This window comes from Bos mutus, chromosome 1, assembly GCF_027580195.1.
Source record: "Bos mutus isolate GX-2022 chromosome 1, NWIPB_WYAK_1.1, whole genome shotgun sequence".
Lineage (NCBI taxonomy): Eukaryota > Metazoa > Chordata > Mammalia > Artiodactyla > Bovidae > Bos > Bos mutus.
Genome location: NC_091617.1, coordinates 119,558,507 through 119,586,252, shown reverse-complemented (window position 1 = coordinate 119,586,252; position 27,746 = coordinate 119,558,507). Strand labels below are relative to the sequence as shown.

General features: G+C 37.5%; 1 long non-coding RNA gene across 1 annotated transcript in view; it reads left to right on the top strand.

The window, feature by feature from the left end:
• The window catches only part of LOC138988644 (uncharacterized), a 326,541-nt gene that overhangs the window by 145,281 nt on the left and 153,514 nt on the right, over window positions 1-27,746 (top strand). The window contains exon 2 of the long non-coding RNA XR_011464916.1: window positions 14,007-14,160. This is a non-coding gene — a long non-coding RNA (uncharacterized lncRNA). The remainder of the gene's footprint in view (window positions 1-14,006; window positions 14,161-27,746) is intronic.

Sequence of the window (27,746 nt, the reverse complement as noted above, 5' to 3'; positions counted from 1 at the left end):
AGTAAGATTTTATTTGCTAAATAAAAATGCAAGTTAAACTGGCATGGATAAAAATACCTCTCACATGTCTGTGAAAAGGGAAAGGATGATGCTGAACTGAAATTCAGCTAGATTACAGAACTTTAATATTGCAGGACTCTGTTTCTCTGTTAGGGATTCTTTTCTCTGTGTCAGCTCAGATTCTTCTCCTGCAGACTGGTTTTCTCTTTTAAAATATATGGTGACTGGATATTCGTAAGTCTTGCCACCTCTGACACACACCCATTCCAAAAAACTGATCCTCTTAGTTTTAATTCAGGAAAAACCCAAGAAAAGAATTTGATTGTCTCAGCTTGGGTCAGGTTCTCTATTAACTAAGAAACAAACAAAGGTTAAAAAAAAAACTTTGGGGAGAGGCTAAAGAGAAGAGTAGATTCAGAGAGAAACGATTGAGTTGCTTTAAACCTGTTGCTTTTGGAGATCATCTAATTGATAATATTCAATTTATTATCAATAAGAGGTGGATGATAGCTAGTTAGCTAACTGATAGGTAACTCTAAGGAGAGATGATTATAGAAGTGATAGTGATTGGATACATGGAAGGAGATAGATAACTTAGGGAATGCAAAGCACTAATAATGAACAAGACTCCTTTCAGAGTCAGAGAAAGCAGATGATTAAAGGAAGCTTTTGGCTGTAATGCTCTTCCCTTATAGACCTGCATAGTTGTGCAGATTATCATATGTGGAAAAGTGTATAAACATAAATAAATAAGTGAAAAAAAAATCCACTAATGTAACCTTCATTCAAGTACAAAATTGAACTTTTGAGTGTTCAGAAGCTCCTTATGTGTCCCTTCTTGATCATACATACCAGAGGGCACCATTATTTTAACACTTTAAACAGTCAGTCTTTTTTTAAATTTCAAGATTTATACACAGAAGTCTAGATCAAGATGAAAGAGTAGGAAAATCCTGAGCTCTCCTCCTCCCATGAACACACCAAAACTACAACTGCAGATAGAACAGCTGTCTCTGAGAATGACCTGATGACTAGCAAAACATTTTCTACAACGAAAGATATAAAGAAAAGTTTACATCAAAATAAGTAGGGGCAGAGATGTGGTTTAGTCGGAATTCACGCCCCAGGTGCTGCAGCCCTTAAGCGGGAAGGATATCACAACCATGGAAGTCCCATTGAAGAGCAAGGGGTTCAAGCCCCAGGTTTGATTACCCAGACTAGGGAACCTGAGCTGGAAGATGAGCCACCTCAATGTGTCTTTGAAGACCAGAAGGGCTTACATCCAAGAGAGCTGGAGGCCTGTATGAAACTGAGGCTCCATTCTTAAAGGACTTGAACACAAATCACTCTTTCTGAGTTCCAGTGGAGTGGCAACAGTTTGATAAATACCTGGTTCCTATGGGGAGATTCACTGACAAACTTCAGTGTTTGTACCGGAGGGTCAGGTATCTGTTGAAATTTTATGCAGGGATGGAACCATTTTGACTCTTAATTCCTTTTTCACCTAGCTGGTCCAGCATTGGCAGTCAACATTTCTGTCACTCTCCATCCACTAAGCTAACACTGGGTGCACCACCCCTGAACACCTGTTGCACCCAACCCACTCATCCTAGTTGGCTCTTTGAAAGCAGCTTCCACCCACGTCACTTGGAAAGTGGCTCTGGCTGACACTGGTGCCCTTCCAAAGTGGGTCGCACTCCTGAAGGTCAATACAGCAAACTATTGCACTCAGCTGACACAACTAGACTTTTCAGCAAGCTGGGCTTGTGGTCAGTTCCTTGCATTAGCCTGCTCACAAGAATCATGGCCTAATCACAACAGGAGAGCACACAGAGACCACACAGGGGATACTCCAGAAGCACAAGGCTCTGGCCCCATCTTCCACACAGATGACTGGAAGACGTAGATGATATACCTAATACATAGAGACAAATACAGATAAAACCTCAGAAAAATAGCTTAATAAAATGCATATAAACAATTTACCAGATAGAGTTCAAAGGAATAGTTAAGGTCCTCACTGAAGATGTAAAAGAATAGATGAACTCAGTGAGAACTTAAAGATAGAAAATATAAAAAAGTACAGATCAGAGCTAGAGAATACAATAATTGAAATTAAAAAAAAAAAAAACTAGAAGCAATCAGCAGTAGATTAGAGGGTGCAGAAGAACAAATCAGCAATCTGGAGAAAAGGACAGTGGAAATCACCTAATCAGAACAATAAAAAACAAAAAATAATTTAAAAAATGAGAATAGTTAAAAAGACCTTTAGAACAACACTAAACATAGTAGCATTCACAATATAGGGGTCCCAGAAGGAGAAGACAGAGAAAAATGGACAGAAAACCTATGTGAAAAAATAATGGCTGAAAACTTCCTCAAAATGGAGAAGAGAAGAGACATAGAAGCTCAGGAAGGACAGAGAGACCCAAGCAAGATGAATCCCCTAGAAAGAAACATTATAATTAAAATATCAAAAATTAAAGATGAAGAGAGAATCTTAAAATTAGCAAGAGAAAACAAATCTCTATGTATAATAGAATCACTGTAAGATTATTACCTGATTTTTCAGGAGAAGCTTTATAGATCAGAAAGGACTGGCATGATATATTCAAAGTGCTGGGGAAAAAACTTACAACTAAGAATATTCTACTTGGCAAGGTTACCATTGAGAATTGAAGGAGAGAGAAAGAATTACTCAAAAAAATAAAAAGCTACAGGATTTCACTACCACTAAATCAGCCTTACAAGAACCTTTAAGGGGACTTATTTAAATGGAATAGAAAAAGCTTTCTTTTTTTCATGTAGGCCATAACTAGAAAATTATGATTTAAAAATTTCACTGGTAAAAATAAACATATATCAAGGGTGGTGGATCAACCACCTATAAATCTAGCATAAAGTTTTAAAGACAAAGTAGTAAAATCATTTATAGCTAAAAGAGTTGAGCAACACAAAATTAAAACTTGGAAAATATGGCATCAAAAACAAAATTTTGGGGGGTAGTACAAATGTGCACAATGTGCTCAAAGATAAATGACCATCAACTTAAAATAGACTACTAAATACATATGTATTTATAAAGGAACCTCATGATAACTGGAAACCAAAAATCTATAACATATACACAGAAACTGAAGAGAAAGGAATCCAAATGTAGCACTAAAGAAAGTCATCAAATCACAAGGGAAAGTAACAAGAGAAGAAAGGAACAGAGAACTACAAAAACAACCTGACAATAATAAATAAAATGGCATTAAGTACATATCAAGCAATACTTTAAATGTAAATAAATGCTCTAATCAAAAGACATAAGGCAGCTGAATGGATAAAGCAAGACACATATATATGCTGTCTACAGAAGTATCATTTTAAGATTAAGGACATGCAGGAACTGAAAGTGAAGAGAAACAAAAAGATATTCCATGGAAACAAAAAGAAGGATAGGTAGAAAACTGTTACAACAATACTCATATCAGACAAAATAGACTTTATTTTTATTTATTTTAGTTAAAAAATTGTATTTTATTTTTGTTTCATTTTGTCTTACTTCATTTATTCTTTAAAAAATTGTCATAGTCATCAGATAATGTTTTCAAAACATCATAACAGACACCTGAGATTCACAGACCATTCTCTGAAGATTCTAGTTCAGTAGACTGGAGCCAGGCCTGAGAACTTACATTTAGGTTTTCACACAATTCTTTTTTTTTTTTTAATATAAATTTATTTATTTTAATTGGGGGCTAATTACAATATAGTATTGATTTTGCCATACATTGACATGAATCCACCACAGGTGTACATGTGTTCCCCATCCTGAACCCTCCCTCCCACCTCCCTCACCATCCCATCCCTCTGGGTCATCCCAGTGCACCAGCCCCAGGCACTCTGTCTCATGCATTGAACCTAGACTGGCGATTCGTTTCACATATGGTAATACACATGTTTCAATGCCATTCTCCCAAATCATCCCACCCTTGCCCTCTCCCACAGAGTCCAAAAGACTGTTCTATACATCTGTGTCTCTCTTGCTGTCTCACATACAGGGTTATCATTACCATCTTTCTAAATTCCATATATATGCGTTACTTCACTCTCTATAATAGGCTCCAGTTTCACCCACCTCATTAGAACTGATTCAAATGTGTTCTTTTTAATGGCTGGGTAATATTCCATTGTATATATGTACCACAGCTTTCTTATCCATGCATCTCCTGATGGACATCTAGGTTGCTTCCATGTCCTGGCTATTATAAACAGTGCTGCAATGAACATTGGGGTACATGTGTCTCTTTCAATTCTGGTTTCCTCGGTGTGTATGCCCAGCAGTGGAGTTGCTGGGTCATGTGGCAGTTCTATTTCCAGTTTTTTCAGGAATCTCCACACTGTTCTCCATAGTAGCTGTACTAGTTTGCATACCCACCAACAGTGTAAGAGGGTTCCCTTTTCTCCACACCCTCTCCAGCATTTATTGCTTGTAGACTTTTGGATAGCAGCCATTCTAACTGGAGTGAAATGGTGCCTCACTGGGGTTTTGATTTGCATTTCTCTGATAATGAGTGATGTTGAGCATCTTTTCATGTGTTTGTTAGCCATCTGTATGTCTTCTTTGGAGAAATGTCTGTTTAGTTATTTGGCCCATTTTTTGATTGGGTCATTTATTTTTCTGGAATTGAGCTGCAGGAGTTGCTTGTGTATTTGTGAGATTAATTCTTTGTCTGTTGCTTCCTTTGCTATTATTTTCTCCCATTCTGAAAGCTGTCTTTTCACCTTGCTTATAATTTCCTTTGTTGCACAAAAGCTTTTAATTTTAATTAGGTCCCATTTATTTATTTTTGCTTTTATTTCCAATATTCTGGGAGGTGGGTCATAGAGGATCGTGCTATGATTTATGTCAGAGAGTGTTTTGCCTATGTTTTCCTCTAGGAGTTTTATAGTTTCTGGTCTTACGTTTAGATCTTTAATCCATTTTGAGTTTATTTTTGTGTATGGTGTTAGAAAGTGTTCTAGTTTCATTCTTTTACAAGTGGTTGACCAGTTTTCCCAGCACCACTTGTTAAAGAGATTGTCTTTTTTCTATTGTATATTCTCGCCTCCTTTGTCGAAGATAAGGTGTCCATAGGTGCATGGATTTATATCTGGGCTTTCTATTTTGTTCCATTGATCTATATTTCTGTCTTTGTGCCAGTGCCATACTGTCTTGATGACTGTGGCTTTGTAGTAGAGTTGAAGTCAGGCAGGTTGATGCCTCCAGTTCCATTCTTCTTTCTCAAGATTGCTTTGGCTATTCGAGGTTTTTTGTATTTCCATACAAATTGTGAAATTATTTATTCTAGCTCTGTGAAGAATACTGTTGGTAGCTTGATAGGGATTGCATTGAATCATAGATTGCTTTGGGTAGTATACTCATTTTCAGTATATTGATTCTTCCAATCCATGAACATGGTATATTTCTCCATCTATTTTTGTGTCCTCTTCAATTTCTTTCACGTGTTTTATAGTTTTCTATATATAGATCTTTTGTTTCTTTAGGTAGATATATTCCTAAGTATTTTATTCTTTCCGTTGCAATGGTGAATGGAATTGTTTCCTTAATTTCTCTTTCTGTTTTCTTATTAGTGTATAGGAATGCAAGGGATTTCTGTGTGTTGATTTTATATCCTGCAACTTTACCAGATTCATTGATTAGCTCTAGTAATTTTCTGGTGGAGTCTTTAGAGTTTTCTATGTAGAGGATCATGTCATCTGCAAACAGTGAGAGTTTTACTTCTTCTTTTCCAATCTGGATTCCTTTTATTTCTTTTTCTGCTCTGATTGCTGTGGCCAAAACTTCCAAAACTATGTTGAATAGTAGTGGTGAGAGTGGGCACTCTTGTCTTGTTCCTGACTTTAGGGAAAATGCTTTAAATTTTTCACCATTGAGCATAATGTTTTCTGTGGGTTTGTCTTATATAGCTTTTATTATGGTGAGGTATGTTCCTTCTATTCTTGCTTTCTGGAGGATTTTTTTAATCATAAATGAATGTTGAATTTTGTCAAAGGCTTTCTCTGCATCTATTGAGATAATCATATGGTTTTTATTTTTCAGTTTGTTACTGTGGTGTATTACATTGATTGATTTGTGGATATTGAAGAATCCTTGCATCCCTGGGATAAAGCCCACTTGGTCATGATGTATGATCTTTTTAATGTGTTGTTGGATTCTGTTTGCAAGAATTTTGTTAAGGATTTTTGCATCTATGTTCATCAGTGATATTGGCCTGTAGTTTTCATTTTTTGTGGGATCTTTGTTAGGTTTTGGTATTAGGGTGATGGTGGCCTCATAGAATGAGTTTGGAAGTTTACCTTCCTCTGCAATTTTCTGGAAGAGTTTGAGTAGGATAGGTGTTAGCTCCTCTCTAAATTTTTCGTAGAATTCCACTGTGAAGCCATCTGGTCCTGGGCTTTTGTTTGCTGGAAGATTTCTGATTACAGTTTCAATTTCTGTGTTTGTGATGGGTCTGTTAAGATTTTCTATTTCTTCCTGGTCCAGTTTTGGAAAGTTGTACTTTTCTAAGAATTTGTCCATTTCTTCCACGTTGTCCATTTTATTGGCATATAGTTGCTGATAGTAGTCTCTTATGATCCTTTGTATTTCTGTGTTGTCTGTTGTGATCTCTCCATTTTCATTTCTAATTTTGTTGATTTGATTTTTCTCCCTTTGTTTCTTGATGAGTCTGGCTAATGGTTTGTCAATTTTATTTATCTTCTCAAAGAACCAGCTTTTGGCTTTGTTGATTTTTGCTATGGTCTCTTTTGTTTCTTTTGCATTTATTTCTGCCCTAACTTTTAAAATTTCTTTCCTTCTCCTAACCCTGGTGTCCCTCATTTCTTCCTTTGCTAGTTGCTTTAGGTGTAGAGTTTGGTTATTTATTTGACTTTTTTCTTGTTTCTTGAGGTAAGCCTGTATTGTTAGGAACATTCCCCTTAGCACTGATTTTACAGTGTCCCATGGGTTTGAGTTGTTGTTTTTTCATTTTCATTCATTTCTATGCATATTTTGATTTTTTTAAAATTTATTCTGTGATTTCTTTGGTATTCAGCAGCATATTGTTCAGCCTCCATATGTTGGAATTTTTAATAGTTTTTCTCCTGTAATTGACATCTAATCTTACTGCATTGTGGTCAGAAAAGATGCCTGGAATGGTTTCAACTTTTTTGAATTTACCAAGGCTAGATTTAGGGCCCAAGATGTGATCTATCCTGGAGAAGGTTCCATGTGCACTTGAGAAAAAGGTAAAATTCATTGTTTTGGGGTGAAATGTCCTATAGCTATCAATTAGGTATAACTGGTCTATTGTATCATTTAAAGTTTGTGTTTCCTTGTTAATTTTCTGTTTATTTGCTCTATCCATAGGTGTGAGTGGGGTATTAAAGTCTCCCACTATTATTGCATTATTGTTAATTTCCCCTTTCATACTTGTTAGCATTTGTCTTACATATTGTGGTGGTCCTCTGTTGGGTGCATATATATTTATAATTGTTATATCTTTTTCTTGGATTGATCCTTTGATCATTATGTAGTGTCCTTCTTTGTCTCTTTTCACAGCCTTTGTTTTAAAGCCTATTTTATCTGATATTAGTATTGCTACTCCTGTTTTCTTTTGATCTCTATTTGTATGGAATATCTTTTTCCAGCCCTTCACTTTCAGTCTGTATGTGTCTCTTGTTTTGAGGTGGGTATGTTGTATACAACATATATAGGGGTCTTGTTTTTGTATCCATTCAGCCAGTCTTTGTCTTTTGGTTGGGGCATTCAACCCATTTACATTTAAGGTAATTATTGAAAAGTATTATCCCATTGCCATTTACTTTATTGTTTTGGGTTCTAGTTTATACACCCTTTCTGTGTTTCCTGTCTAGAGAAGATCCTTTAGCATTTGTTGGAAAGCTGGTTTGGTGGTGCTGAATTCTCTCAGCTTTTGCTTGTCTGTAAAGCTTTTGATTTCTCCTTCATATTTGAATGAGATCCTTACAGTAATCTGGGGTGTAGGTTTTTTTTCTTTCATCACTTTAAGTATATCGTGCCATTCCCTTCTGGCCTGAAGAGTTTCTATTGAAAGATCAGCTATTATCCTTATGGGAATCCCCTTGTGTGTTATTTGTTGTTTTTCCCTTGCTGCTTTTAATATTGATTCTTTATGTTTTATCTTTGTTAACTTTATTAATGTGTGTGTTTTGCCTTGGGTTTATCCTGTTTGGGACTCTCTGTTTCTTGGACTTGGGTGATTATTTCCTTCCCCATTTTAGGGAAGTTTTCAACTATTATCTTGTCAAGTATTTTCTCATGGTCTTTCTTTTGTCTTATTCTCCTGGGACTCTTATGATTCGAATGATGGGGCATTTAACATTGTCCCAGAGGTCTCTGAGGTTATTCTCATTTCTTTTAAATCTTTTGTCTTTTTTCCTCTCTTTTTCATTTATTTCTACCATTCTAGCTTCTACCTCACTTGGCCTGTCTTCTGCCTCCCTTATTCTACTATTGTTTCCGTCCAGAATGTTTCTGATATCATTTATCGCATCATTCATTATATACTGACTCTTTTTTATTTCTTCTAGGTCTTTGTTAAACATTTCTGCATCTTCTCAATCCTTGTCTCCAGAGGCTATTTATCTGTAACTTCATTTTGTTTTCCGGATTTTGGATCATTTTCACTATCATTATTTGGAATTCTTTATCAGGTAGATCCCTATCTCTTCCTCTTTTGTTTGGTTTGGTGGGCAGTTATCCTGTTCCTTTATCTTCTGAGTATTTCTCTTTGTTTTCATCTTGCTTATCTTGCTGTGTTTGGGGTGGCCTTTCTGTATTCTGGCAGTTTGTGATTCCTGTTTATTGTGGAGGTTCCTCTCTGTGGGTGGGGTTAGACGGGTGGCTTGTCAAGGTTTCTTGGTTAGGGAAGCTTGTGTCGGTTTTCTGGTGGGTGGAGCTGGCTTTCTTCCCTCTGGAGTGCAATGGAGTGTCCAGTAATGAGTTCTGAGATGTCAGTGGGTTTGGAGTGACTTTGGACAGCCTGTATATTGAGACTCAGGGCTATGTTCTTGTGCCACTGGAGAATTTGTGTGGTATGTCTTGCTCTGGAACTTGTTGGCCCTTGGGTGGTGCTTGGTTTCAGTGTAGGTATGGAGGCATTTGATGAGCTCCTATAGATTAATGTTCCCTCAATTCAGGAGTTCTCTGGTGTTCTCAGGATTTGGACTTAAGCCTCCTGCCTCTGGTTTTCACTATTATTCTTACAGTAGCCTCAAGATTTCTCCATCTATACAGTACGGATGATAAAACATCTATGTTAATGATGAAAAGTTTCTCCACAGTAAGGGACACCCAGAGAGGTACACAGAGTTACATGGAGAAGAGAACAGGGAGGAGGGAGATAGAGGTGAACAGGAGGAGAAGAGGGGAGATCAAAGGGGGAGAGAGCAACCTAGCCAGTAATCACTTCCCTATGTGCTCTCCACAGCCTGGATCCCTCAGAGATGTTCAGGGAGTTACACAGAGAAGAGAAGAGGGAGGAAGGAAACAGAGGTGGCCAGGAGGATAAAAGGGGGAATCAAAAGGAGATAGACAGATCTAGCCAGTAATCAGTTCCCTAAGTGTTCTCCACAGCCTGGAACACACAAAGAGATTCATGGAGTTGGGTAAAAAGAGAAGGGGGAGGAAGGAGATAGAAGCCACTTGGTGGAGAAAAATGAGAGTCCACAGGGGAGAGAGCAATCAAGCCAGTAATCTTGCTCCGAAGTAAAAATGGGTACTGAAGATCAGATTCTTAAAGGTACAAAATTGATAACAAATACCAAAAAGCAAAGATTAAAAATCTAGAGTAGAGGTTAGATTCTCAAAAACACAACATTAAAGGAAAAAACAAAGTCACAAGAATTATAAATATATATATGAAGTTTGCTTAAAAATAGGGTCTTTTTTTTTTTCAAAGTAATCTGTTCAGTTCAGTTCAGTCACTCAGTCATGTCCGACTCTCTGTGACCCTATGAATCACAGCACGCCAGGCCTCCCTGTCCATCACCAACTCCCAGAGTTCACCCAAACTCATTTGCATCGATTTGGTGATGCCATCCAGCCACCTCATCCTCTGTTGTCCCCTTCTCCTCCTGCCCCCCATCTCTCTCAGCATCAGGGTCTTTTCCAATGAGTCAACTCTTCGTATGAGGTGGCCAAAGTATTGAAGTTTCAGCTTCAGCATCAGTCCTTCCAATGAACACTCAAGACTGATCTCCTTTGGAATGGACTGATTGGATCTCCTTGCAGTCCAAGGGACTCTCAAGAGTCTTCTCCAACACCACAGTTCAAAAGCATCAATTCTTTTGGCACTCAGCTTTCTTCACAGTCCAACTCTTACATCCATACATGACCATTGGAGAAACTATAGCCTTGACTAGACGACCTTTGTTGGCAAAGCGATATCTCTGCTTTTTAATATGCTGTCTAGGTTGATCATAACTTTCCTTCCAAGGAGTAAGTGTCTTTTCATTTCATGACTGCAATCACCATCTGCAGTGATTTTGGAGCCCCCCAAAATAAAGTCAGCCACTGTTTCCACTGTTTCCCCACTTATTTCCCATAAGTGATGGAACCAGATGCCATGCTCTTAGTTTTCTGAATGTTGAGCTTTAAGCCAACTTTTTCACTCTCCTCTTTCACTTTAATCAAGAGGCTTTTTAGTTCCTCCTCACTTTCTGCTATAAGGGTGATGTCATCTGCATATCTGAGGTTATTGATATTTCTCCTGGCAATCTTGATTCCAGCTTGTGCTTCTTCCAGCCCCGTGTTTCTCATGATGTACTCTGCATATAAGTTAAATAAGCAGGGTGACAATATACAGCTTTGACGGACTCCTTTTCCTATTTGGAACCAGTCTGTTGTTCCATGTCCGGTTCTAACTGTTGCTTCCTGACCTGCATATAGGTTTCTCAAGAGGCAGGTGAGGTAGTCTGGTATTCCCATCTCTTTCAGAATTTTCCACAGTTTATTGTGATCCACACAGTCAAAGGCTTTGGCATAGTCAATAAAGCAGAAATAGATGTTTTTCTGGAACTCTCTTCCTTTTTCCATGATCCAGCAGATGTTGGCAATTTGATCTCTAGTTTCTCTGTGTTTTCTAAAACCAGCTTGAACATCTGGAAGTTTATGGTTCACGTAGTGCTGAAGCCTGGTTTGGAGAATTTTGATCATTACTTTACTAGCGTGTGAGATGAGTGTGATTGTGCAGTAGTTTGAGCATTTTTTGGCATTGCCTTTCTTTGGGATTGGAATGAAAACTTACCTTTTCCAGTCCTGTGGCCACTGGAGAGTTTTCAAAATTTGCTGGCATATTGAGTGCAGCAGTTTCACAGCATCATCTTTCAGGATTTTGTGTCTGACTCTTTGCGACACCATGGAGTGAATTCTCCAGGCCAGAATACTGGAGTGGATAGCATTACCCTTCTCCAGGGTGTCTTCCCAACCTAGGAATTGAACCCAGGTATCCTGCATTGCAGATGGATACTTTACCAGCTGAGCCACAGGGGAAGCCCTGCAAAGCAATAATAAGGTATAAAAATAAAAATTAAAGGAGTAATAGAGGACTTAAAATAAAAAATTGTAAGACATTTAAAAAATAATAGTATTAAAAATATATCTAGGGCTTTCTCTGGTGTTTTTGTGGATTGTGTGGGGTCAGTTCATTTTCAGATAGTTCCTTGATCTGGCTTATAGTTCTCAAGATCTATAGGCCCCTTCCTATGTAGTCGATGCTAACTGCAGGGTTTTAATATATTGAACCTGTCACTTCCAAAGCGGTTCCCTCTGTTTATTTTAGCTTCTTCTGTTTGCTGGGCTCTTCAGTGTCTAATTTCCGCCCTTACACCAGGGCAGTGATTGTCACTTTTTTAGGCTCACTCATTCAGTTGTGCTGTGGGGAGGGAGGAACACTGCAAACAAATATCACTGGCATATGTACGGAGTGCTTGCAGTGTCTTGGCCACACTGGGTTTGTCCCTGCTCATGGCCTGTGTGCTTTCCCAGTCTACACTGTTCAGGCTTTAGGTTGCTCTGCTGGGAACTCTCTGAGGCAGGCCCTGGGTTGCATGCATTTCCCAGGTCTAAGCTACTCAGATTCAGGTTCTCGGGTACTCCACAAAGGCACAGACTTGGTTGGGCCTCTGTTTTGTGCCCTTCCCAGATCTGAGCAGCTCAGGTGACCAGGTGCTTGGCGAGCGCAGTCGCCCCCAGTTGAAGGCCTGTCTTATCGCCTCCTCCATTTCAGCCGCTCAGTTTTCTGGGTGTACAACCGATGCGCCTTCTCAGGTGCAGTGTGTGTCTCTTCTGGGGAGCTGATCTCTGGCTGCGACCCTCCCAGCGGATGTCAACCGTCCAGAATCCCAAGAAGCCTTGGTTAGCAATGAAGCCTGCTTGCAGTTTGGTAGATGATGCCTCTCTAGGGCCGCAATTTCCTCCTTCCGGCTCTGGCTGCCCTCGCCTGCCTGTCTCTGGTGTGGGATGGGCTGGTCTGCAGCCAGCTAGCTCTGCTCAGTCCTTTGTTCTGTGAGCGGGCCTGGCGATCTCTTAGGTTTGGGCTTTTCGTGGGATAGCTGTCCCACAGTCTGGGTTGCTATCTCAAGTTAGTTCCCTCAGGTTGTGCTTGGGGGCATTCATGCCCAGTGCTTACCCTAAGTGATGCAGCCTATACCTCCCTGTCCAGTCCCCGCTTGCTAGTGGTGGATGCGAGCATCTGTGTTGCTTCTCCACTGGGAGTTGCCATTAGGCACATAATCTGTGCGTTTTAATTATTTATTTTTCCTCCTGGTTATGTTGCCCTCTGAGGTTCCATGGCTCACCACAGACTCACTGGTGAGAGTGTTTCCTGGTGTTTGGAAACTTCTCTTTTTTTAAGACTCCCTTCCCAGGTCGGATCTCTGTCCCTACCTCTTTTGCCTCTCTTTTTTATCTTTTATATTTTTTTCTACCTCCTTTCGAAATCAGTGGGCTGCCTTTCTGGGTGCCTAATGTCCTCTGCCAACATTCAGAAGTTGTTTTGTGGAATTTGCTCAGCGTTCAAATGTTTTTGCAATGAATTTGTGGGGGAGAAAGTGGTCTCCCCGTCCTATTCCTCCACCATTTTAGGCTGCATAATTCTTAATATTAGGTAGCAACAAAATAGAGTTTAAAGTAAAAATCGTAAAATGAGAAAAAGAAGGACATCAGATTATGAAAAAATAGGTCAATTCAACAAGAGGATATATAAATTATAAATATCTATGTACCCAACAAAAGAGCATCTAAATGTATAAAGCAAATATTAACAAACATAAAAGGAAGCACAATATTAGTAGGAAAGTTAATATCCCCTTAACATCAACTGATAGATTTTATAGACAGAAAATCAGTTAGGAAACATTAGCCTTAAATGACACATCAGACCAGACATACTTATTAGACATATACCAAACACTCTCCCCAAAAGGAACACAATACACATTCTTTTTAAGTGCCTGTGGAACAAATCATAGACTAGATTACATATTAGGCCACAAAACAAGTTTCTTTAAGTTTAAGAAGATTGAAATAATTTCAAGTATGTTTTCTGACCACAATTGTATAAACCTAGAAGCCAACCACAAGACAACTCAATAAACATAAACATGTGCAGGCTAAACAACAAGCTTCTAAACAGTCAATGGGTTAACGAAAAAGTCAAAGAGAAATAAAAAATATCTTGAGACAAGTAAAAATAGAAATATAACTTCTCCAAATCTGTGGATCTGTAGTGGATTAAAGACAATCTCTTTAGTAAACATTGGAAAAACTGGACAGTTACTTGCAAAAGAATGAAGCTGGAGTACTTTCTTATATACAAACACAAAGTCAAAATGAATTAGACTTAAATGTAAGTACTGAAACTGTACACTCCCAGATGAAATCTTAGGCAATATACTCTTTGACATCAGTCTTGGCAATACTTTTGTTTCCACAGGGAAGAGCAGCAAAGCAAAAATAAATGGGACTGCCTCAAAAATTAATTTGAAAAGAAACATACACCTGTGGGTTCATTGCAGCATTATTTACAGTATCCAAGATATGAAAGCAACCTCAATGACATCAACAGACAAATGGATTAAGAAAATGTGGTATGTATGTGTGTGTGTATATATGTATATATAGTGGAATATTACTCAGCCATAAAAAAGAGCGAAAAGAATGAAGTCCTTTTTAACAACATGGATGGACCTAGAGGGTTTATACTCAGTGAACTCTCAGACAGACAAAGACACATAACATACGACTTCACTTACATATTGAATCTAAAAATCACAACAAAGAATACAAAACAGAAACAGACTCAGATATGGAGATAAACTAGTAGTCTCTAGAGGGGAAGAGAGGGAGTTGGGTGAAATACATAAAGGGGATTAAGAACTACAAACTTCTAGTTATAAAATAAATCATGAGGATGTAATGGACAGCATAGGCTATATAGTCAATAGTATTGTAATAACTTTGTATGGTAACAGAAGTTCCTAGATTTATTTTGGTAATTAATTTGGAATATATATAAATGTAGAATTATTATGTTGTACACCTGAAAGTAATACAATATTGTATGTAAGCTATACTTCTATAAAATCAAAAGGAAAAAGTTATACATTAATCATAGACAAATATTCTAGCTTTGTTTTTCTGTTTTCACACCATATGTGAATGTAATCATGCTATTCTTTGGTGCTTTGCATCTTTTATCCAGCCTTATGTTTATAAGATTCATGTGTATTGTTGTGAGTAAATTTAAATTGTTTATTTTCATTGCTTTGCAATGTTGTGTTCCTTTTCAGCATACCACTCTTAATGGACTTGAGTTGTTTTTAGTTTACATACCTTTCTTCACTATAGACATCATTATGGAATTGCTGTGTTACAATATATAGAGTAATTTTTTTACTTGACTGTATAATGCTTATGTGTTTGCCAGTGTTTGTGTCAATTGTACTCATGATAATTTCTATCGCTCCCCATTCTTGTTTACATTTGTCATGGATTGGATTGTAATTTTTGAAATAATCTCATTTAAAAAATTATTTTTAAAATTTAATGTTTTCCATTATAGTTTTAATTAGTATTTTCCTTTTTCTAAATAAATTGTTTTGTTTATAAGGCATTCATATATTTTATGAAATGGACATGGAGGTCATTTCCCCATTTTCTGTCTTGTTTTCCATTTTCTTCATTTGGTTTGTAGTTCTTTTTATATTACTGAAACTATTATTTTGCGTGTTACATTTGTTGCAGATATCATCACCTGTGGCTTGCCTTTTTAGTCTCTTAACAGTGTTTTTGAGAAACAGAATTTGTTAATTTTAATGAAGTGCAATTGATCACTTTTTTCGTTACTTCTATTTTTTGATTAGTTTTTTTCTAAGTGAGTATGTTTTGCTTAAAAAGTCTCTATCCCAATGTTGTAGTGACTTTGTATGGTAACAGATGGTAATTATACTTGTCATGGTGATCATTTTGTAATGTATAAAGCATTGTATCACTGAGTGATACACCTGAAATGAACATTATAAGTCAGTTATCTTTTCTGTATGAAGTCTATAATCTGAAAAGGTGAACAATAAAGCTTCCAGGAGCTAAATAAGGAAAGTCTCATAATGACTAGGAGATAGAAAGATTTCTTAAATAAGAAACAAAATATCTGTGACCTGAGTTGATTCTTATTTTGTGTAAAATGTAAGGTCAGGATTCACTTTTTTTTTTTTTAATGTAAGTGAGTGAAAATTCTTCAGTTGAGTCTGATTCTTTGCGACCCCATGGACTGTAGCCTGCCAGGCTCCTCTGTCCATGGAATTCTCCAGAATACTGGAGTGGTTATCCATTCCCTTCTTCAGAACTGTGATAGTGCAATTTATTGAATTTGATTCTTTTCCCATAGCTGTGCATGCTACCTTTGTCATGAAAATTTCATTCTGTTTTATTGGCCTATTTGTCTAATTTATGCCAATTAAACACCCTTTTAGTTGAGAACTGATGGAGCAAGTGCTTCCACTTTCCTCTTCAAGAGTGTCTTAGCTATACATCCATAGTTTTGCATTTCCTTAAACATTTTTGATTTATCCCTGGAGACTCAGATGGTAAAGAATCTGTTTGGAATACAGGAGACCCACTTTGGATCCCTGAGTTGGGAAGATCCCCTGGAGAAGGGAATGGCTACCTGTCCAGTATTCTTGCCCAGAGAATTCCATGGACAGAGGAGTCTGGTGGGCTACAGTCCATGGGGTCGCAAAGAGTCAGCCACGACTGGGTGACTAACACTTTCATAAAAACTTTAGAATTAGCTTGTCAAGTTACACAAAATATCCTGTTGATATTTGATTGGGATTGTATTAAATCTGTACAAAAATATTGGCAGAATTAACATAGTTTCTATATTGAATCTTCTAATATATAAACATGTTTCATTGGACTTACTCCTAAGCAGTCAATTTTTTGATGCTATTGTCAATGGATTTTTAAAACGTGTATTTTTTGTTTCTGTAGATGCATAAAAATACATTTAATTTAGGTAGTAAATTTTTATTCAGCAAACTTATGAAATCTCATTATTACAGTAATTGATGTGTCTGTTCTGTTTTCTATGTAAATGATCATATATCTTAGAACAATGACAGTCTTATTTGTGGCCCATTTTCTAGGCTTTTAGTATCCAGAGTGTGTTCAGGTGCTTACTCGTGTCCGACTCTTTGTTACCCCGAAGAGTATAACCCACCAGGCTCCTCTGTCCATGGGATTTTCAGGCAAGAATACTGAAGTGGGTTGCCATTTCCTTCTCCAGGGGATCTTCCCAACCCAGGGATCAAACCCAGCTCTCCCGCATTGCAGGCAGATGCTTTAACCTCTGAGCTATCTGGGAAGCCCAAAGTAGTAATTTTTTATTCAGCAAACTTATAAAATCTCATTATTTACAGTAATTGATGTGTCTGTTCTGTTTTCTATGTAAATGATCATATATCTTAGGACAATGACAGTCTTATTTGTGGTCCTGATTTTTGTCAATAGTTGGTCTTATTGTACTGATTATGACATAATTAAAATGTTTAATGGAAGTGTGAGTAGAGAACATTTTTGTGATTTTCCCCAACTCAAAGTGAAAATTTGTAGTGTTTCATCACTTTTTATGATGCTTGCTGTAGGTTTTTTTAGTATTTCAAAGTTCCCTTCTATGTTGACCAGTTGTTTTTGTTTTTTTTTAAACCATTAACAAATCATAAATTTTACCACTGTGCTTTCTACATTTATTGAGAAGGTTGCATAATTTTTATTTATTAATCTATGTAGTAAATTGTATTGAATCTCTGTTGTTCAGTCATTCATTTGTGTCTGACTCTGTGACCCTATGGACTACAGCACACCAGGCTTCCCTGTCCTTTATTATCTCCTGGAATTTGCTCAGACTCATGTCCATTGAGGCAATAATGCAGTCCAATCATCTCATCCTCTGTTGCCTCCTTCTCCTGCTTTCAGTCTTTCAGCATCAGAGTCTTTTCCAATGAGTCTGCTCTTCACACCAGGTGGCCAAAGTATTGGAGCTTCAGCTTCAGCATGTCCTTCCAGTGAATATTCAGGGCTGACTTCCTTTAGAATTGACTGACATTATTTTAATGTTTTTTTCTTTCATCATTATCATATATGTCAGATGATATACTAGGCACTGGGAATATAAAGATGAAGAAGCTTTGTTCCAGCCCAGGTGTTCTTGTTCTAGTGGAGGACATAATGAACAGTGTATAATTATACAAGGTCACAGATGCTGTGCGAGAAGCAAGGGAGGAGCTGATTCTGTGCCAGAGAATGGATTGGGTCAAGGATGGTACCTGGAGATGAACCATTTCAAGATGGACTTTGAAGGCTGGAGACCCAGACAAAAGAGGAAAATGTCATTCAAGAGAGATTGCATAAGCAATGGTATACTCAGAAAACACTAAGGACTTCAGGGGTGTGGGAAAATACAAGAGACAGGTTTAAAAGACATTTTGCAGGTTGAATTGGTATAACTTATTGTTCATTTGAATCTAAGGGCTGACAAAGGCAATGTAAGGATATTGCCAAAGATGACCCTGTGTTTTGGTCTTCTGGTTTAGCTAATCAGTGGAGGGTTTATTTAGTTCTGAGAATAGTGAGCTTTTGAGGTGAGTCTGTCAAATTTACCTAAAGGTACTGGCTGGGCTACTAAAACACTAGTTTGAGATTTAGGGTGTGGCTTCTAGTAGAGATTTGGGCTGCTTCATATGGTCTTGGGGTGTCACTAGTTACTTGCTGTCATAAAGAGAGCATTTAAGTCTGATCTGTCGGTCAAAGGGCATGACAGAATGCATTTACTCTACATTAATTTTAGGTTTTAAAGAATAGGTGCTCTTTTTTACTTTAGGAATTTTATTGAAGAGAAATCTGAAAGAGAAATTGTAATATATGTATTCTCCATTAAGTATAATTTAAGTTGAGAGAAGGAATTTACAGTAAAGTTCTTTTTTTTTTTTTTTTTTGAGATTTAAGGTTGTTTTATTAGAGAGAATTATTTTGACAATAGAAAATTCATAAAAGCAGAGATCCTCTCCCACCCCCACCAGCCAAGGAATTTTTCTGACTCCTTGCCTAGTTGTGTTTTCTATAGAGTATTTTTTTTTTTTAAACCTTTTGTTTTATATTGGGGTATAACAGATTAACAATGTTGTGATAGTTTCAGGTGAACAGCAAAGGGACTCAGATATACATGTACATGTGTCCATTCTCCCCAAAACTCTCCCATTCAGGCTGCCACATAACCCTGAGCAGAGTTCCCTGTGCTATACAGTAGGACCTTGTAACTTGTCCATTTTAAAAATAACTCCCTAGTTGTCTCATTTCCCCAGTCTTCCCCCTTGGCAACCATAATACAGTAAAGTTCTTCAGAAGGAAGAGATAGAATAATCAAGACATCACCCCATGTATTCTTTTACCACGCTTGTACTTCTTCAAAACTTCAGCGGGAATTTAAAAAACGGGCAGATTGAGGGTAATGGTAATTGGTGATTTCCCTGATTGTTGGAGGATAAAAAAGAATCACTTGCAGTTTCACAAAAGACACATAAAAAGAGATAGCCTTGTTAACTACAAGGGGCTTGGTATTATCCATACTGTTTATTAAAACTTTAATTATTTGCTCAGTATCACTTATATGGAAATTTCTTATTGATTAAAATTTCTGATGTCAAATTTACAAGCAGTTGTGTGTTTCAGGAAGGTATAATGGGGGCTTCTGTGGTCCTGATAATGTTCTGTACTTGATCATAACTGATTTCACTTTGCAAGTTTCATTAAGCTGTACACTGAAAACCTATGCATATTTGGGATATATTTTATACATCAATAAAATTTTTGCTCTAAAAGTTATAGTACATAATGTGCTTATTTCTTGTGCCTTTTTTTTTTAACAAGTACATCCTCTGCAGTGAAATAACTTGATTAGAAATCTTATATATTTTTACTTGTTTTTGTCTGTTGGATTTGCATATGTTTTCAGGTAGTCACATAAAAATTACACTACACCAAGAAAACCAGTTTGAAAAACACAGAATGTGCTCTATGTGCGTCAGGTGATTTAAGGTTTTCCAAACAGGGTTCAGAGATTCCATTTATGCACCCAAACTGCAAACTAAAACTTAGATAAATGCTTCCCTGAGGTGACGTTAACTTGCCTGGGACAGAAGACTTTTTAAGGATGCCAGTTTGCCCACTGTATGGCCAAGTATTTATTCAGCTGAGGCTTGGATGAAAGCCACCACATCAATGTCACAGTCTCAGCACATGTGAGGAAAATACATGTGATACATAGCAAATTAGGTGTCATGCTCTTGGACGGGTGGAATGGGATTGATTTGCCACTTTTAGCAATGCTCTTTTACTGTCAGCTGTGGCTTTGAGTAAAGCATTAGAGATTCTCGTCACAGATGTTTCTTTCATAAACTGTTGTGGGAGAATGACATTCTGCAAAAATGGTTTACTACTCTTCTTTCTTCTCTTGGGGAAACAAAGTACGCTCACCATCCTCGCCAAATGGACTCAAGGAGTGTTCTTCATTTCTCCCACAATGGCATGAAGGTTCATGACATTTACGAAGTTGATTTTAGAACTTAGTTGGCAAATGTGGTGTGTAGAGGTATTTGCTCAAAGTATGCGCCATTGAGTGTAAGACTCATTATGGGGGAGGGTAGAAACCAGCCCATTATTTGGTGTTTAAAACTGAAATTTAAAAATGTTTGTACAATTTTTATTTAATGGTTCACAACTGATTAAAGTAATTAATCTTTTTAGCATATTATACTCCACACAAACTACTAAGCTGTGAGAAGTTAAGAATTCTCTATAGCTCAGCCATTGTTTATAAGATGATGAAATTTATGGTTAATATTTGTATGAAAAAAGCATGATTAAAACTATTTGATGATAATTTTAAACTTGAGGGACAAGAGTTGCTTATCCATAGAGAATTTTAATTCATAACTTCCACTTGGTATAATTTTCATTGAGAATTTGGTGAGTAAATGTGAGCATTCTGTACATAAGTATCTTCCTGCTGAACACAAATACAGTTGCTATAGCAACTGCAACATCACATGGGATCTAAGAGAGAGAAAGAATATTTTACAAAAAGTGTGTTATCCATGTGTCATATTAATTTTTCTACTCTATACCATGTACAAGTCAGAATATTTTCCTCTGAAGCTATGTTGTTATCCAGTATTAAATTATTCATAAAGTTTTTTTAAATGTTCCAGATTTCCTACAGAAGTTTTTTCTCTTTTTTAAATATAAATGCATACCACTTGGGATATGCAAAATATCACTTGCCAATTTAAATAATGAAGGTTAAAATAGGGCAATTGCCTGTTTTTTAAAAAATAAGTTGATTATCTTTTAAAATTGATGTGAAAAAATAATGTACGATACTGTTTTCAAGTGTCGGGAAAGCAAACCATAATAAAGCAGGTCATACTTGATGGTTGAAACACTGGCTTGTCTTCCACCAGGTTGCAAATATGAAGTCTTACATGTTTGTTTTGAAAGACTCCCATCCTTTTTGCTGACAGGGAACTTAAATTTTTGATTAATTGAGTGTAAATGAATGAGAAACAGATGGTGAAAATATAATTTTTGATACAGATGAGTTTAAAGTTATACTTTCCTAAATTGTGTTTTTTTTCTCAAACATACGCCTAGCAATTTATTCATTCTGAGGTCTTGATGGAGTCCTCTGTGAAGCAGAAACATGTCATGGAGCTTTTCTGTATAATTACCTCCTAATTCTATGTTTCAAAGTATCTGTTCTTATTGCACTCTGGAGTCTGTTTTATGGTGGAAAGGTTTAAGAGTGTTTTTCCTAAAATCATCTTTACAACTCTTACTTATGTGAAACAGGCTGTGTTCTCTAGAAGTCTTCCTGGGTAACAAGTTCACTGAACTATGATGGGGTGTGCGTTTGTGTGTGTTAAGTTACTTCAGTCATGTCCGACTCCTTGTGACCTCATGAACTGTAGCCTGCCTGCAGGGCTCTTTTGTCCAAGGGATTCTCCAGGAAAGAATACTGGAGTGGGTTGCCATGTCCTCCTCCAGGGGATCTTTCCGACCCAGGGATGGAACCTGAGTCTCTTATGTCTCCTGCTTTGACAGGCAGGTTCTTTACCACTAGCGTCTCTACTGGGAAGCCCTGAACTAGGGTAGAAGAAGCCGCAATTTTTTTTTTTTTAATTTCATACTCTTCCTTTGTGAATTTCAGATTCAAGTGGCTTATGACCTTAATTTAAAAGCTGAAAGTCACTGAAAAGAGACTGAGAGAGGTATTTGGAGTGACTCCTCTCTTCCTTTAAGAAATACTGTAATATTATACTTAATAGATATTTAAACTAGAATGATTGGAGCCATGAAAAACTTTTTTGGGGGCAATGTCAATAACATATAGTGAGGGCTATTTTTGATGAAAAGTGTCTCACAAAGTTAGAAAAAAATTGAAAAAAATAAAAGCTTGTATAGTATTTATAAAACATTTGTTGAATTGAATTTGTGTGTGTGTTATTTCAGAAATATGTTGATTCATACACCAAAATGACACTTTGACATGGTAGGTTAGATGTTTTTTTCAGGTTCTACTCCAATAATAATTTACAGTCAATTGCTAGTGAGCTAGAGGTTAGAGTAAAAGAAGTACCAGCCTTATCGTTACTTTCGTATTCCTCAGTATGAAAAAGGGATTTGTTTTATTGAGAATTGGTACCTGACCTCTTCATTTAAGAGCTCTTTGATTGTTACAGATTCCTGCTTTCTTCTACCACTTCCTTAAAAAAAATCCAACCTAGTCTTAGAAATTCACATTTAAATTCTCTTACCTAATTTTTATTAGAGTTTTGGTTATTTGTAATAAATCTTGAGATTAATTTCCATTTGAAATAATGATAAATAGAAAGAGACTTGCACAAGCTCTCTTCCCATCATGCCATGCCAGTTGATTAAAATTAGGCTGAATTAAGTGAATTTTTGGTATCTGTGATAGATCTTGTGTTAATCTCCATTTCACTAATGGTAGAACAGCATGATGGAGAAGGCAATGGCACCCCACTCCAGTACTCTTGCCTGGAAAATCCATGGACAGAGGAGCCTGGTAGGCTGCAGTCCATGGGGTCGCTAAGAGTCGGGAACAACTGAGCGAGTTCACTTTCACTTTTCACTTTCATGCATTTGAGAAGGAAATGGCAACCCACTCCAGTGTTCTTGCCTGGAGAATCCCAGGGATGGGGAAGCCTGGTGGGCTGCCGTCTCTGGGGTCGCGTAGAGTCGGACACGACTGAAGCGACTTAGCAGCAGCAGCAGAACAGCATGAACTTTGCATTATCCTTTTCTTCCACACCATGTACAGTGATGTTGAAAAAACATTGACTGAATTAGCAGACAAGCAGGTGTAGGTATTCTCAAGTTTTTAGAGGCTAATCATAACTTCCCCAGAGCCTATAGTTACTAGGGGTGTGTGTGTGTGTGTGTGTGTGTGTGTGTGTGTGTGTGTATTTAAAAGCAAAAGCTAATGAATGGAATGAAAGTGTATGCTTGTTGCTGGACTTAACTGATACTGGGCTTACTTACCACTTTACTGGTGGAAATCTCTCAGACTACCTGTATGTAGAGTAGCCATATTCAAGTTTAACTTCCCTTGAAGATAGAAAGTTTGTTTCTCTAAATGCCTTGTCTGGAAGTAAAGGCAATGTATGATTCCTAAGTTATGGGGGGTGCTATATTATGACCCATATCCTTATAACTTAGTCCTCCAAACACAGATGAATGAGATGCAAAAATTGGTTAATTACAAAAGACGTGTGCTCTCTTTAGTACTATAGTCTAGTCTGGTCTAAATCACTTCAGTCGTGTCCGACTCTGTGTGAACCCCCTAGACCGCAGCCCACCAGGCTCCCCCGTCCCTGGGATTCTCCGGGCAAGAACACTGGAGTGGGTTGCCATTTCCTTCTCCAATGCATGAAAGTGGAAAGTGAAAAATGAAAGTGAAGTCGCTTAGTCGTGTCTGACTCTTGGCGACCCCATGGACCACAGCCTACCAGGCCCCTCCGTCCATGGGATTTTCCAGGCAAGAGTACTGGAGTGGGGTGCCATTGCCTTCTCCACTTTAGTACTATACTTTTTATTAAAATAAGAATAATTAAACAACTGCTCAGTAAGCCATGGTTAGTCATAAGAAAATATAAAATATGAAGAAATAAGAAACCCAAACGTCATCATTTTTTTTTCTTTTGATTCCTATCAGCAACAGCAAACTTATGCAAAGCCAATGCCAACTCATATCCTTTCCTTTCTAAGGTTCACCAGGATTTTCACTCTGGGACCAGTCGATTGATGTGTTGACTTTCAGTGGTCTCGTTAACAACCTGCCCCATCTTCCGTTCTGCCTTATGCATGCTGTGGTGAGGCAGTCAATATAGTCCTCCCTGGACTGAGGCGCTACTCCTAAACCACAACCACTAAGGAAGAAAAGTGTGTTGGTGCCAGTAGCATCTCTACCCTGAACACTTTTACCTCAGTTAGAAAAGACACCTGCTTCTCTTTACCCCTTCTGAGTCAACAGTTCAGGTCAATTCATATCCACTAAGGATTGGACCTAATCTGATGGGCTCAGGATTGTTAAGACCACCCTGCCCCCTTTCCACCCCTCAGATATTAGACACACCTTCTTCTACAGTATTTCTCATTCTCCTTTTTCTTCATCTCTTTCTCCCAAACCCTAACCCCTGGCTGCTGCTGCTTTTTTTTTTTTTTAAGAAAGAGTGGCTTTAAAAAGAATTATTGTACTTAATTATTTTTGGCTGTGCTCGTCTTCATTGCTGGGCGGACTTTTCTCTAGTTGTGGTGAGTGGGGGCTACTCTCTAGATGGAGTGCCTGGGTTTCTCATTGCAGTGGCTTCTCCTGTTACGGAGCACAGGCTCTGTCTAGGGCACGCAGGCTTCAGTAGTTGCCATTCCTTGGCTCTAGAGCACAGGCTCAACAAGTTGTGGTGCATAGTCTTAGTTGCTCCGTCACATGTGGGATCTTCCTGGATCAGGGATGGAACCTGTGCCTCCTGCATTGGCAGGTGGATTCTTTACCACTAAGACACCAGGGAAGCCCAACCTTTGGCTTCTTAAGGGGACTAAGTTTTTGAAGTTTTGTTTATTCAGAAGAATTTGTAAACTATTCAAAGAAGTGCCTTTCAACATGTCCTTACTGGTTTAAAATGAATTCAGATTTTTTCAATTAACCTGACACCAGTTTATCACTAGTCTACAGTCCTGGCTTTTACAGTTTCATATTGAAAATTTTTCTTAGAAACAGAAAATTAGAAAATTCTAGAGTAACAACAAGACAGTTTTTGCTTTGAAATTCTTTCAAGTTTTTAATGAATTATTTTCAATACTTTCTCACCACTGTTTTAAGCTATAGAGAATATATGTACTCTTAGCCTGCAAATAGTAAACTACAACATATATTTGTGAATTAAGAGACTTCTTCCAAATGAAGTGGTTTAAGTATGTCTATGTAAAATCAGTTCACTCCAGTCCCTCAGTCGTGTCTGACACTTTGTGACCTCACGGACTGCAGCATGCCAGGCTTCCCTGTCCATCACCAATTCCCGGAGCTTGCTCAAATTCATGTCCATCAAATCATTGATGCCATCCAGCCATCTCATCCTCTGTCATCCCCTTCTCCTCCTGCCTTCAATCTTTCCCAGCATCAAGAGCTTTTCCAGTGAGTCAGTTCTTCACATCAGGTGGCTAAAGTATAGGAGCTTCAGCTTCAGCGTCAGTCCTTTCAGTGAATATTCCTTTAGGACGGCCTGGTTTGATACCCTTGTAGTCCAAGGGACTCTCAAAAGTCTTCTCCAATACCACGGTTCAAAAGAGATTAGTTCTTCGGCACCAGCTTTCTTTATGGTCCAACTCTCATATCCATCCACAATTGCTAGAAAAACCATAGCTTTGACTATACAGACCTTTGTCAGCAAAGTAATGTCTCTACTTTTTAAATATGTTGTCTGTTTGTCATAGCTTTTCTTAATGCAAAATGGTCAAACAGCACACAGATATTAAAGTAAAAATAACTTATTCCACCTTTTCTCTTAATCCATTCTTCTCTCTGCATAGAACAATGTTTACAGATTGGTATAATAAATGTCCCACCAACCTTTCCCAGGCATATGTACACAAACATACAACTGTATAAAATATGCACATTTTTCTATGTCTTAAAGATCTTTCCATGTCATCCTATATAGTTTTGCCTCATTCTTTTAAGCAGGCATACAGCACAATAATTAAATTATCTGCTTATTGCTACATACTTATTGTAAAAACTTAATATTATAAAAGTACCATAAATAAACATTTTTCCCCAGTTATGAGGATTTCTATAGGGCATACTAACAGGAGTTTAAATGCAAATACAGTTTTAAAAAATTGTAAATATTACAGTTTTATAATGATTCTAATATTTCCAGTAGGCACAGAGGCTCTTATTAGAATTTTAATATATTATGTTCAGTCACTGAATTTTAAGAAGGATATAAGGAGATTTAAGGAGGTGGTTTAGGGAAGATGACAACAGTAATTAAATAAATACAAAATGAACTCTTTGGAGATAAGTTGGGAGCAAGGGCAGTTTAGCCACAGAAAAGAAGGCTGTTTTAGGATGCTGCTCTTTTTCTTTTTTTTTTTTTACTTCTGCAGAAATTCCAATAGTAGATTTACATTCAGGTAATTGAAATCAACCAGACATGGTGAAGACTTTGCTGTTATATTTTGGCTTATATTCTAGGACAAAGTAAAAATGGATGTTATAAAATCCCTGATTTTTGAAGTCTGAGAATTGAGTAGCATCTGTATTTCTTATGAGATCTGTGAGTTATTTATTTATTCATTTATTTTTTTGTTCCCATCACTTTACTGGTGCTAATTTTGAACACAAACTCATCCCTATAGGAATTTACAGAGAAAAATGTAAGACTCAATATTCTCCTCCAGAAACAATGATAGTTCCCCTCTGAACTCTTGTGGTCCTAGTTTGTATTCTCGTACTGTCTCTCACAAGACTGGAATTTATCTGTGCACTGTATCATCTCCCTTTAAAGATTTTAGGCATCTTAGTGGAAGGAAAATGTTTTGTTTATATTTACGTTCTGCTCAACATTTGGCACAGGTTTTCATGTACAAATGATGCCCAAAAAATATTTTTATGAATAATAAGTGGATAAAAAGTATTTTTGCCACTGGGCACAAGGTCACTCCTGGTGGCTCAGACTGTAAAGAATCTGCCTGCAATGCAGTAGATGCAGGTTTGATCCCTGGATTGGGAAGATCCCCTGGAGAAGGGAATGGCAATCCACTCCAGTATTCTTGCCTGGGAAATCCCATGGACAGAGGAGCCTGGCAGGCTGCAGTCCATGGAGTCGCAAAGAGTTGGACATGGCTGAGCAACTAACACTTTTACTTTCACAAGGTCACTCAGAAAACCTAAAAATGTTACTAGAAACATGATTTAAGGAATGATCCGAATGAAAGGGAATCAGAAGCATCTTTCTCACACAGTCAGGACAGTATCATTTTCTGAAAATCATTTTTAGTGTGAAAAGAGAAAGTGGCATAAAAATCACCAAAAAAGTAAAAGCATCTTCTTTAGAAATTTCAAAAAAAAAAAATTTCATTAGTTTTATATACACCATACATACACATTGTAGGATGTTATGGTCAGTTTACTGTGATTCTGTTATTTTATAATTTTAAATGTGAACTTTAATTAATTGATTAATTTTTGGCTGTGCTGGGTCTTTGTTGCTGCATGGGAAGCTTTCTCTAGTTGAGGATAGACTATACTTCACTTGTGGATCTCGGGCTTCTCATTGCAGTGGCTTTTTTGTTGCAGGTCATGGGCTTTATGGCCCTTGGGATTCAGTAGTTGCAGCATATGGACTTAGTTGCCTCCGTGTGGAATTTTCATGGGCCAGGGATCAAACTTGTGTCCCCTCCATTGGCAGGTGGATTCTTAATCATTAGACCACAGGAAAAAGTAAAAGTGTTAGTCACTCAGTTGTGTTTGACTCTTGGGCTCCATGGACTATAGCCCACCAGGCAACCCTGCCCATGGAATTCTCCAGGCAAG